We start from the raw sequence: 13879 nt of genomic DNA, 5'->3' as shown, positions 1-13879 counted from the left end.
CTGCATTTCTCTTACAATGAGGGATGTTGAGCATTTTTTCATATGTCTTTTAGCTATTCGTATGTCATCTTTAGAGAGTGGTTTTTTCAACTAATTCTCCCATCTTTTAATAGGATTGATTGTCTTTTTTCAGAACAGCTGCTTGACTTTCTTATGAATTCTGGTTATCAGTCCCTTATCTGACACACTAATTACTGTGTCTTTTGCCATGCAGAAACTTCTTAGCCTGATGTAATCCCACTTGTCTATTTTGGAGATTATTGACTGTACTCTGGGGGTCTTATTTAAGAAGTCTCTCCCTACCCCAATGTCTCCCAGAGTTCCCCCAGCGTTTTCTAGCAGCAGTTTAATAGTTTGGGGTCTTAGATTTAGATCCTTGATCCACCTTGACTTGATTTTTGTCAAAGGTAAGAGGTAGGGGTTCAGCTAAAGGATATACAAACACAAGAGATGGGTGTGAATGCAAGATGTGATGTGTGTGGAGGAGTGGGGCCTGGGGAAAAACATTTGGAGGAGGGATACGGAGACAGCATTGTTGAGACAGGGAGGTAGTACTGTTATATCTTGATCAACTGGACTGGGGAGAAATGTTCACATACTGAAATGATCACTTTGTAAGCTAAAAACTATGATTGAATGTATTAAAAAATGTAAAAAATAAAATAAAAAATGTAATAATAATAACAAACAAAATAAAACAAATAAATCTTTAAAAAAACTAAAATAAAGTAAAAAGAATATATCCTCTAAGAGAGAGAGAGAGAGAGAGAGAGAGAGAGAGAGAGAGAGAAAGCTCCCCAATGGAACATGGTCACACTGCAATCCTTTTTCCTCCATTTCTTCGTCCTGTCAGGATTTTGGGCATGCACACCTGGTATATTTTTCAAGCCACCAGGACCAAGATTCAAACCACCATTGGCCATGTGGGATCTGGCTCCCTATGGCACAGCACTCAACCACTGTACTACAGAACTGTCCTTGAAGAGTTTTATTTAAAGTGTAGTGAGAGGGGCAACTTGTTTAGATCTCAGAGGACTTATTTACAATGAGGATTGTTGGGATCTACAGATCTCCTAGGCCTGACTCTTTGGGTTTGGGGCCTCCAGATCTGTTTCTAACAAGCTTCCTGGAGTTTTTGATTGGATTATCCCTGATATAGTTTGAAGCCAAATAGAGCCATTAGCTAGAACCAATTGGACTTTAAGGATAATCTTTCAGCAATTTTATTTTTGTTTCCCACTGTGTGGTCAAACTTCCTTCATAGCCATGAGAGAAATTCTAGGGAAGCCCCATGACTGTCCTGGTCATTATTAGTCACTCAGTTCTTTAGTCACCTCAAGCCATAGAAAAGTTTCATTTCAGCAAATACATGTAATAGTTCAAATTCCAGTTAGTTTTTTTTTTCTTTTAAGTCTTTTTATTTACATCTTTCATGAACTACAGAGACAGAAAGGTAGCATCCTCAACAGGGTTTTGTTTGTTTTTCTTGCCAGTGGGCATGCGTGCTCAAGAGAGAGAGAGCAAGCTTCCTTTGTTGGTGGTGTGGTCAAGCTGCAATTCTTTTTCCTCCATTTCTCCACCCTTTCAGAATTTGAGGCATATAGTCACATGTGCCTGGCATATTTTTAAAGCCTTCAGGGATAGGATTCAAATTGCAGTCAGCCATGTAGTTTCCAGCTTTCTAGATACAGCACTTAACTGTCACACTACAGGGCAGGCCCCTAGCAGGGTCTTGACACCATAGTTCAATCCCTAGCCTTAATCAGCCCCAGATCATAGCCACTTTAAGTATCTGTTGTACCCAGGAGAGATCTCTGGATCTAAACCCAGAACCTTTGCACATGGGTCAGTCTTGTAGAAGTTCATGTATTACTACTGCATCGCTATTTGGCCATTTGAAGATTTTTGAAATGGAACGGAAAGACTCTTTCCTTCCTGCACTAGGGAATGCTCTGAGCTGGTAACTCACTGTGGGAAATGAGGGCTTGGGGATCAATTTCTTCCTGTCCTGGATCAGGCTTCTTCTCCTCGTGGCCTGCTCATCAAGCTACCTCTAAATTTTCCAGAGCTGCACTGGGAGGAGGAAGAGAATGTTAAACGGTAAAAAAATATCTTACTTTAGCACTACTTTCTGGAGAACAAATTCTTTCCATTTCCAGCTCATTAAATTGTTCTTTATATGTGTTTGTCCTGCTGTTCAGGTTCTATGGTGGGTTTTTAATTTTGGCAATTGTCTATTTACGTTTATTAAGAACTTCATTTCTTTTCATTATTGGTGGGCTCATTTGACTTAAGAAAGTGTTCTCTGGGATCAGCAGTTAGCATAATGGCTATGTTGCTGGACTCCCATGTAGTCAACTGTGGTTCCCGTCCTGGATCCGGTGGCTTAAAGCGCACGCCAGGTGCATGTGTGTGTGTGCCCAAGATCCCAAGAAGAGAATGGAGGAGAAGGGATTGTTGCATGGCCATCCCTCCTGAGGGGTGATTTCTCACTTTCTGTCTCTCTGTCTCTCTTTGTCTGTCTGGTGAGCGCTTGCGCCCTATAGCAAAAACCTCTTCAAAAAAAAAAGTGTTCTCTACTCAAATATCTGCGTATATCAGCCTATCTTATTTTACAGGTCTCTTCTGATTCTCATGTTAACTCTTCTTCATTTGGTGTTTGTTTTTCTGGCTATCCAGTCTCTTCCCTCCCTTTCATGTTGTTTACCTCAGTTATTCAGTTGTCTAGCTTGATTAGTGCAATTTATTTAGACCAACTAGAAATCAATTTGGTTCCAGGCAGTAAATATGGATCATGACTATAGGGGATTTGGTATGGGGACTATGCTAGACAACTAAATTTTCCTTTAAGGAATGTACAAATTATCTTCTGAGAATGGGGATTTCTTGTGTATTGGGCCAGATGAAAGGGACTAGGAGCACTGATCATTTCTCTTTCAAGCTGCAATTGTTTCTCATGGAATTCTTCTATGGCAGATCATCTGATGTTTAAGAGGATCATTCTTCTACCAAGACAATCAGTAATGCAAGGATTATTTAGTACTAGGGAATATAAATTAGCATATTTCTATGATCTGAATTTTATTGTCACCTGCAAATTCATATGTTGGAACCTAGTACCCAAGGTGATAATATTAAAAGACAGGGACTTTGGAAAGTGATTAAGTCATGATGACTTCCTCCTTATGAATGGGATTAGAGCTCTTATTAAAGAGACTTAAGGGACTCCCTGGGCCCTTCTGCCATGAGAGGACACAGAAACAATGTGAATGTGACACTATAGAATGGACCTTCTGGTACTTTGATATTGAATATCTCAGCCTCCAGACAGTGAGCAAAAGAATTTTATGGTTTTTAAATTACTAAGTCTAAAGTATTTTTGTTATAGCTACTTAAGTAGACTGAGACATACAGTAATAGATCAAAAGAGACAAACTACATCATTTAGATAAATACAAAAATAGTTACTTAATAAATTTCAAAGTTCTATACTTATTTTAGATATTTACTTAGGTAACAGTAAGTGGAATAGTACTTAACATGATAAAATATGCAAAATGTATACATAATTATACAAAAGTTAAAAAAAGTCAATGTTTTACATAATGATGAAATGTTAAAATATTTCCCACTAAGGTGAGGAATAAAATGAGGCCTACAATTGCCACAATTAATATCTTTTTTATTATACAAATAAAGCATTTCTTTTTAAGGTATCAGAGAGAAGGCAGGTGCATTCATCAGAGAGAGAGAGGGGGAGAGAGAGAGAGAGAGAGAGAGAGAGGGAGAAAGCACTGCATAATGAGACATGGTCATGCCATGATCCCTTCTCCTTCATTTCTCTATCCTGTTGGAATTTTGGGCATGCATGCAAGAAGGCAGGGCCGGGGTTTGAATCATAGTCAGCTATATGGGATCCAGATCTTACAACAAGTAGGCCATGGGGCCAGCCAAGCAACGCATGTTACAATATAAAAATTAAATATTACAGAAAAACATAATAAAAAGTGAAAGTCCCCATTCCAATTTTGGTTTTCAATGTAAAATTACTGTCTTATAGTTTGATGTCTTTTCTTCCAATTTTCCTAAGTGAATACAGAGATGTATTATGGGTCACAAAATGGAATCAAAGAATTAGTCAACATATATAGACAGGAAAATAAATAAGCATAATAATTTTAATTAAAGACACAAAATTGTTATTTAGAGATGTTTAATTAATTATTGATGTGTAACAAATGACCCCAAAACTCAGTGGCTTAAGATAACAACCGTTTATTTGCTTAAGATTCTGCCATTTGAGGTAGGTTTTTCTCTTTCTTTTTCCCTGTATCACGCCTTTGTCTGTGGTCTTTTCAGGTAGGGTATCAGACTCCTTATAAGGTAGATAGTCCTTGACAATATAAAAGGAGAAACTTCTAAGCTTCGTAAGGTTTAGACACTGTGCCACTTCCATAGCATTCTGTTGATTAAAAGCAAGTCACAGATCCAGCCCAGAATCAAGGGTAAAGGACTATGCAAATGTGTGAATGCCTTGAGGTTTTGTTTATTCGGACCACAATATGAAAGACTACCATTAAAGATTATATGATCTTAGTTATAGTCAACTCAAGAGAATTAACTTGAAAAAATGATTAGGAACAATAACAGAGTTCAGCTAAATGATGGAAAACAGAACAAATTAAAACAATTATATATCTATGGCAGTGTTACCAAGTTTAATGAAATCAAAGATAGTATTTACAAAACCCATAATAACTTAATTCATGAATATATATTTAATCACTATCACATAACAATTATTACGGTAAACCCTGGTTAAATAAAGGTACATGGAACAGACACAGATTTTACCTTTTTGGAACATATAGTCAAGAAAAGTAGGCATATGTTAAGTCAAGTCCTTGATGTAGAAAAAATTCAATGCATAGTGAGCTATTGCTGTGCTGAATTCAGTGTAATAAACAGTCCCCAAATCTTAACAGTTTAAAACAACAAATGTCTATTGCTCTGTTCAAGGGTACACAGGTTGCCTGAGGGAAGTGCTGCTTTAGGTTCAGGTCTGTTCATTGTCTTTCAGTTTGGAATCAGTGGCTAATCAGAGTGCCCTCTTCTGTCAGATGGCAAGAATGCTAAAGGGCAAGCCAAACCATGCAAGCACATGAAAACCCTTTCTGTGCATCTTGTTTGTTTACAGTTCCATTGGCCAAAGCAAATCACATGGCCAAGTCCAACATTCATGAGACTTCTATTAGCTGGAAGAAGTGAAGAATTATAAACAATAATAAAATTTTTCTTTTATTTTTTAAATTTGTTATATACATTCAATCACTGTATATCACAACTGGTAAAATGAATTTTCCCAGCATAAATATACTGCACACCAGTCTAGCTAAAGATATTATCATACACATTATTATCACAATCCTCCATTTCTGTGTTCCTGAAATGTCCTGCCTCTCTATTTTTCTCCTTGGTAATCAAATAATTTGAAGAACTGCAATCACTCCAATAATGCCTGGGAGACAGAGAGGGGCCAGATCATTTAAGGCCTTTTTTTGAGTTTCCTAAACAAGTTGAATTTGCATCTAAGTGTAATGTAAAGCCACTGGATGCTTTTAAGCATGGGAGTAATATGATCCATTTATTTTTTCAAGAAGGTGCTACTGTGGGATCAGCAGATGGCGTAATGGTTGCGTTGCTGGATTCCCATGTAGTCAACGGCAGTTTGAATCCCAGACCTGGTGGCCCAAATCCCAGGAGTAGAATGAAGAAGGGATTGCAGTGTGGCCATCCCCTCTGGGGGGGTGATTTCTTGCCTTCTGTTTCTGTTTCTGTTTCTGTCTCTCTGCTGAGTGCACATGCCCTATAGCAAAAACCTCTTTAAAAAAAGGTGCTGCTATGTGAAAAGAGTGAAGTGGAAGAAGAAAAGAGAAGATGTGGGCGTAGTTGAAGCTATTGAAGTATGTTAAGTTTGGCTTGGACAAGGAGAGTGGTGTGGTAGAAATGAAGAGGTCAGTAGGTTTAAGGTGTGTTTTAAAGACTGTTAGACTTGGCCATGAGTTGGATGTTTGATTGAAGAAGGACTCAAAAATTACTCAGATTCCTAACAATTGCACTGGGTTGACTACAGCTTCCCTAATTGCAATGGGGAGGATCTGGCAAGGGGATGGATTTGAAGGGGTAGATGAACAGTTCAGTTTTTTTTTTTTTTTGAGAGATTTTCGCTATAGGGCGCGTGCGCTCGCCAGACAGACAGAGAGCGACATAGAGACAGAAAGCGAGCAATCACCCCCCAGGGGGGATGGTCACGCCGCAATCCCTTCTCCTCCATTCTCCTCTCGGGATCTTGGGCACGCACGCACACGCGCCCGGCGTGAGTTTTAAGCCACCGGGTCCGGGACGCGAACCGCGGTCGACTATGTGGGAGTCCAGCGACATAGCCATTACACTAACTGCTGGTTCCCAACAGTTCAGTTTTGGACATACTGAATTCCATATGCTTGTGAGACAATACTCATAAAATATCTGGGGATAAACTTAACAAGCAATGTGCAGGATCTATATGAATAAAACTATAAAGCTCTACTGAGAACCATAAAAGAAGATTTGAATCAATGGAGTGTCAAATCCTGCACTTGGGTAAGAAGACTTAAAATTGTAAAGATGTCAATTCTCACTAAACAAATCTATAAATTCAATGCAATTTCAATCAAAGTTTCAATTGAAATTTTTTCTTGGAACTTGTAGTAATTACCAGGAATTCTTCTAAAAGAAGAGTAATGAGAAATAACCTGCTCCATCATATATTACAATACATTATAAAACAACAAAATTTATAGCAGTAGAATACAGACACAGAAATAGACTGATATATTAATGGCATAGAATAAAGTACAGAAATAGAACCAAGAAGAAATGAGGATTTAACATATTACAAAGATAGCATATCCAAAAGGAGAAAAGATATTGTCCACTAGCTTGTTTAAGACAACTGAGTAGTTATCCAGAGAAAAAAGAATGACATTATATCTGAAGATAATTTATGAAGCTTTACTTTTTTGTTTTTATCTGCTATATACTGTTCCATATTTTCCGCAAAGCAGAGTTTAGTAAGTTATAGTCCTATTGATGTACTTTTAGTTTCTTCCCTTTGTGTGTGTTTGTGTATGTGTGTGTACATGCGTGTGTGGGTGGGTAATCAACAATGTATGAAAAGAAGTTTTACATAGCATTCTTGAAAAATACTTGAATCCTTTTCCAGCATAGATTCTGATATGTAGATTTACTGAATCAGAAAGTATACATTTTTTCATTTTTAATTTATTAAAAAATTTTTTTTCTAAAAGAGATTTTTTGCTATTGGGTGTGTGTGCTTTCCAGAAAGACAGAGACAGAGAGACAGAAAGCCAGAAATCACTTCCCAGGGAGGTTGGCCATCCTACAATCCCTTCTCCAGTCTCCTTTTCGGATTTGGGCATGCATGCACATGTGCCCGGTATGAGTTTTAAGCTACTGGGTTTGGAACTTGAGCCATGGTTGACTGTGTGGGAATCCAGAGATATAAACATTTTGCCATCTGCTGATCCCAGGAAGTATATGCTTTTTGAACATATACTGCTGAATGTCCCTTTGAAGTCCCACACTATGCTTTAACAGCAGTAGTCAAGTAAAGAAAAACAAAATAAACTCATAGATCAAATTAATAAAAATAAAAGCAGAAATAAATGAAACAGAAAAAAATCACAGTAGAGATCATCAATAAAACCCAAAGCTGGAAGGGAATTAAGGGGAAAAACAAAGAAGCAAAAATGGAAACAAAAATGAGACACAGAAATGGAAAATTATCTGTTGATGATAACGTGTATGATAATACTTTTGACTAGACTAATATACAGTGTATGCATGCTGGGAAAATTCATTTTACAAGCTGTAGTTATATACAGTGGTTGAATGTATAAAAATAAACAAACAAACAAACTATGAAACTAAACATACCTCATGGTAACTAAAAAAGAGAATTGTTAATGTTCCCAACATAAAGTCTTAACAAGTGGTAGAATGATGGATATACTAATTGTCCTGATTTGATCACTATATATTGTATTCTTATAATAAAAAGTCACTTTATATCTCTCCCAGAATAAAAAAAAACAAAACCCAAAGCTGGATTTTTTTTTTGGAAAGAATGGCTATGCATCAACTTTCTGCAAGTAATCATCAAGTTGAAGAGAGAAGACACAAATGATATTAGGAATAATGAAGAGACTGTAGGATAGATACAGAAGAGATTTTAAAAATTAAAACTGTTTCGTATAGCACCTTAGCTGAAGTCAGAAGGTCAAGTTATAAACTACATATGACTGGGCCAGCAGGTGATATGGTGGTTAAGGCATTGTACTCCCACATGACTGACTGTGGTTTGAGTGCCCTCTCTGGTGACTTGAAGGTCATACTGGGTAAGTATGTGTGCATGCCCAAAATCCTGAGAAGAGAAGGCAAGAGAAAGGATTGTGGCATGGCCTCTCCCCGAAGAGGGGATTTTTTTCTTTTCCCTCTCACTGTCTCTCTTTGGTGAATGCACATGCCCTATGGCAAAAACAAAAACAAAAAACAAACAAATGGACAAACAAAAACAAAAAACAAACAAACAAACTGAAAAAAAAAACAAATAAAAAACTATATTTGATGAAATTGCCATTGAAATTCTTTTGTAAGGTGTGTTTATTTTGGAGGTAGACGTACACTTGTTAAATATTTTTTATTAAATCTTTAAATGTCTTATTGTTTTTATAATGAATAGGCAACTTATATGAAAATCTTCTTAAAACTATAAAATCACCATTGGAGTAGTGAGATATTCAACTGAGACCTTGTGAACAGGAGATTCACATCTTGCTTATGTGAGACAAAGTCCCTGAAACTTGAATAACAGGAGTCTTGTCTTCCCATTTAAGTTATTAGCCCCTCTCTTTCTTAAAATATATTAAAACATTTAATGGAGCACATATAGTTGAATCTATATATAATAAATGTGCAGATAATGCAGTTCAACTATATAACTTTATAACAATCAATTTGAAAACCTTAGATGAAATGAACAAAAATGTCAAGGAAAATATAACTTAACAAAATTGGTCCAAGAAAACCAATAGAAAACACTCATAAAAAATAGAAATGACAGTTAAAGGTCCATCTACCAATCTGCCATTTCCTCTCTGTCATCCAGAACACACACACAAGCCATTTTTAGCTATAGAGGCAAGTTCTACTAAATACCAGAGAAGAACTCACTTCGTTTTATATTTCAGAGCATAAGAAAGTATGGGGAACCACAACTTTATTTTACAAGGCTAATTTATTCCTGATATTAAGACAAGAAAGCAAAACTACAGACTAATATTACTCTTTTTTTGGTTTGTTTGTTATTTATTTATTTTAAAAATTTATATACATTCAATCACATTGTTTAGCTTACAAAGTGAACATTTCAATATGTGAACATTTCTCCCCAGTCCAGTTGATAAAAATATCTTCAACTGATAACACCACACCTCCCGATCCCATCAATGCTCTGCCTCCATATCTAGGCCTCCTACCCCCAAAAGCCTCTAAAAAGTACTAGGTAATTGAATCTAACCATACATTAAAAAAAACACATTTTGATCAGGTAGAATTTATGTGATAAATTTGACTTTGGAAATCAATGTAACTTCCATGTAACTACTATTTTTACAGATTACTAGGAAAAATCATTCAATGGATACTGGAAAGACAGTTGATAAAATACATCATTCTTTCATAATTAGAAACAGTAGAAATACATATAAAATCTACCATAAATCTATAGCAGTGTTATACTTACTCGTGAATCTTTTAGAAAAATTGTCACTAAAGTAAGAGTGAAAACATCGATGTCTGCTTCAATTAATTCTAATTATAGTTGTAGAGAGGCTCTGACCAATGCAGTAAGAGGAAATATGCAGTATATAAATGGTGGAGATAAATATAGAACTGACAGAATGGTGTTAACTGAAACACAAAAACATTGTTCTCTCTGTTTACCTTACTGTCAGTCACTTTTTTCTTTAAACACAAAAGGAGCATACTATGTTTACTCTTTTATTTTTTTATTTTTTTAAGAGGTTTTTGCTATAGGGCGCGTACACTCTCCAGACAGTCAGAGACAGACAGAGAGACAGAAAGCTAGAAATCACCCCCCAGGGGGGATGGCCATGCCGCAATCCCTTCTCTTCCATTCTCCTCTTGGGATCTTGGGCATGCACGCACACGCACCCAGCGTGAGTTTTAAGCCAATGGGTCCAGGACGTGAACCGCGGTCAACTACGTGGGAGTCCAACAACATAGCCATTATGCTAACTGCTGGTCCCATGTTTACTCTTTTATAACTCAGTTATATATATGGAATGTCTTTATCATATATATATACACATACATACAGTAAGTGAATTAGTGTAGTTTGTCTAACCAGTTTGTTTGATCAGATGAGCTTTGGATTTCTTTATTCTTGTAAATATTCTTTGACTTTGTGTTACTGTACTTGAAGGACACATTTCTAGATCTTGAATCACTAGATTGAAAACAGCCCATATGTCTTCCAACAGGTGAATGGTTAAACAAAATGTAGTTTGCCTCGTATTCCAAATCATGAAATACCCCTCAGTAATAAAAAGGGAACAGATTATTGGTACATACTTCAACTTAGGTGAATCTAGTTGAATTCAACTTAGGTTGAATCAAAAGAGTCAATCCCAGAATGTTACATACTGTACTATCATTCCATTTATGTAATATTTTTAAGTTAAACAATTTTTTTCTGTTGTTTCTCTCCAGGGTTATCAAGGCATCCTTGACACATAAAAATTGTGTATATTTAAGGTGTATAAGGTAATGTCTTGATATATAGTGAGATGATTACCTTGATCAAAATAATCAAATATTCATTACCTCACGTAGTTACCATTTGTTTGTGTGTGTGTGTGTGTGTGTGTGTGTGTGTGTGTGTGTAGTGAGAACATTCATGATACATTGGCATAGTAAATTTCAAGTATACAATACAGTATTATTAGCTATAATGACCATGCTGTGTATTCTGCTGCCTTGGTGAGGAATGTTCTATATGTGGCTAATAGTATTTTATCTATAGTATTGGTTAATTCTGCTGTTTCCTTATCTTTTTTTCCTCCTCTGGATGATCCATCTGTTATTACAAGTGGGATATTAAAGTCCCCTACTATATTATCTTATGGCCTATTTCTTTCTCAGTTTCAGTTAATATTTGCTTTATATATTTAGAAGTTTGGATATGGGATGCATATACATTTATTATTGCTACATATGTTTGATAAATTGACCTCTTTATCATTAGTTAATTAATGTTGTCTCTTGTAACATTTTGACTTAAGGTCTAGTTTGTCTGATATAAGTATAGCCACCCCTGCTTTCTTTCTTTTTCTTTTCTTTTTTTTTTTTTTCATTTCATTTTCTCCCATACATTCAATCACATTATTATTTGTCTTACAAATGGGATATTTCAACAGGTGAATATTTCTCCCCAGTACCATTGATAAAACTACGAAATATCTTCAACAGACAACACCACACCTCTTCGTGCCATTAATGCTTTGCCTCCCCGTCCCTCCCCCCAAATGTCCCTCCCCCAAATGTCCCTCCTCAGACCCTCCTCTTGTATAGGCACTACATTGGCTGGTGCTTTCTTTTTGATACCATTTGCATGTAATAACTTTTCCATCCCTTTACCCTCAACCTATGTGTGTCCTTAAAGCTAAAATGAGTCTCTTGTAGGCAGTATATAGTTGGATATTGTCTTTTAAAAATTGATTCAGTCACTCTATGTTTTTTGATTGAATTAATTTCAATTTAAATTAATTATTGATAGGTAAGGATTTACTATTGCCATTTTATTCATTATTTTCTAATATTTTGTAGTTCTTTTGTTACTTCCCATTTACTTTTCCTTTGTGACTTGAATTTGGTTGTTGTTGTCATATGCTTTGTTTCATTTCTTCTTATCTTTGGTGTATCTACTAAAGTTTTTATTTTTTTTCTTTGTGTTTCCTATAAAGCTAATACAAAATGTTTTACAGCTATAACAATCTATTTTAAACTAATAATATCTTATTTTGTCTACATTAAAAAACTCTACACTTTAACTGCTTCTCCCCTCACATTTTATGTCATTGATGTCACAATATACTTCTTTTTATATTGTGTATCCATTAACAAATTATAGTAGCTATAGTTCTAAATACTTGTGTCTTTTAACTTTTATTCCCATCAAAAGTAATTTATTCTCCATCATCATAGAATGTCCTGAATTTGACTATATTTGTTACAGTGAGTTTTATACTTTCATTTGTTTTTATGTTTTAGTTAGTATCCATTCTTGTCAACTTGAAGAACTCCCTTTAGCATTTCTTGTAAGGTGAGTCTGGTGGTAATGAAATCTCTCAGCTTTTGTTTTTCTGGGAAGGTATTCTTCTAAGTTTCTGAAAGACATCTTTGCTGAGTATTCTTGATTAGCAGGTTTTATTTTTCCTCCAGCACTTTGAATATTTTGTCTGTGCCCTCCTGGTCTGCAAAAGTTCTGATGAGAAATCCACTAGTAGCCTAATTAGGTTCCCTTGTATGTCATGAGTTGCTGTTCTCTTGCTCCTTTCAGAATTTTATTTTATTTTATTTACTTATTTATTTAATTTTTGGAGAGGTTTTTGCGATATGGTCCATGCTCTAGCCAGAAAGACAGAGAGAGACAGAGGACACCAGGTGGCCAGAGGCTGCAGGCCCAACTGCTCCGGCACTTTGGCATCCCCACCCTTCCTCCTCCTTGGACCCTAGCTTGGTTATATGTGACTTTAAGACGAACCCATACCCCACCCCACCCGCAAGCTGGATTGAGCTGGCAATCAGTTCTGGACACCAGGCGGCCTGACCTGTCACTCATCCTCTGAGCCTTCCCCGCTTGCCATTGGACTCTCTGAACTTTAGTGATTTGAATAGCTTGAACTTTAGTGATTTCCTTTTCTGTTTTGTTTTTCTTTGCTCTTGAGGTGTTGCTTATCAGGTCAGTTGGAGGCTTACCACTCCTTAGAAACAGGGAGGACTTTGGGCCATCCAGGACCAGTGGCAACAGTTAATGGTAACTGTGAGCAACAGGTAGGCCAACCATAAGAGAAATCATTAATTTTCTAATCCTGTACAATTCTTAACACTCAGAGATACCTTAAATAAGTTAGGAAGCATCATATAGATTACCTGATGACTAGGAACAATCACAGAGGCTCAAGAAATATGAGCAACCAAAAAAGGCCCCTCCCTCACAGGAAATCCTCAAGCCCACATCACCCACAGTCAGTACAATGGACGTCGTGGACATGTCCGATAAGGAATTCAGAATATTTGTAGTGACCAAATTAACGGAGATGGAAGAGAAAAGAGACAAGGAGCTCCAGGAGATGAGGAAGTCCTTTTATGACTTGAAAGAAGAAATGGATACCTTAAACAAGAATCAGATGGAACTTCTAAGGTTGAAAAATGTGATACAGGAAATCAATACCTCCCTTGAAAGTATTAAAAGTAGCTTAGACCAGGCAGAAGATCGAATCTCTAACGTCTAAGACATAACATCTGACATAGAAAAAAGTATCAAGAAGATTGAGAAAACAACCATGAAAAATAAGGATAATACACGAGGAATACTGGATACCATCAAGCGCCCCAACATCCAGATAATTGGTATTCCAGAAGAGGAAGAAAATGATAAAGGCCTAGATAATTTATTCCATGAAATCCTGGAAGAAAACTTTCCAAACCTAGAAAGGCATTCAAATATCCAGAC

Source organism: Tupaia chinensis, unplaced genomic scaffold (assembly GCF_000334495.1).
Source record: "Tupaia chinensis unplaced genomic scaffold, TupChi_1.0 Scaffold000231_2, whole genome shotgun sequence".
Lineage (NCBI taxonomy): Eukaryota > Metazoa > Chordata > Mammalia > Scandentia > Tupaiidae > Tupaia > Tupaia belangeri.
Note: the sequence above shows the minus strand (reverse complement) of the source record.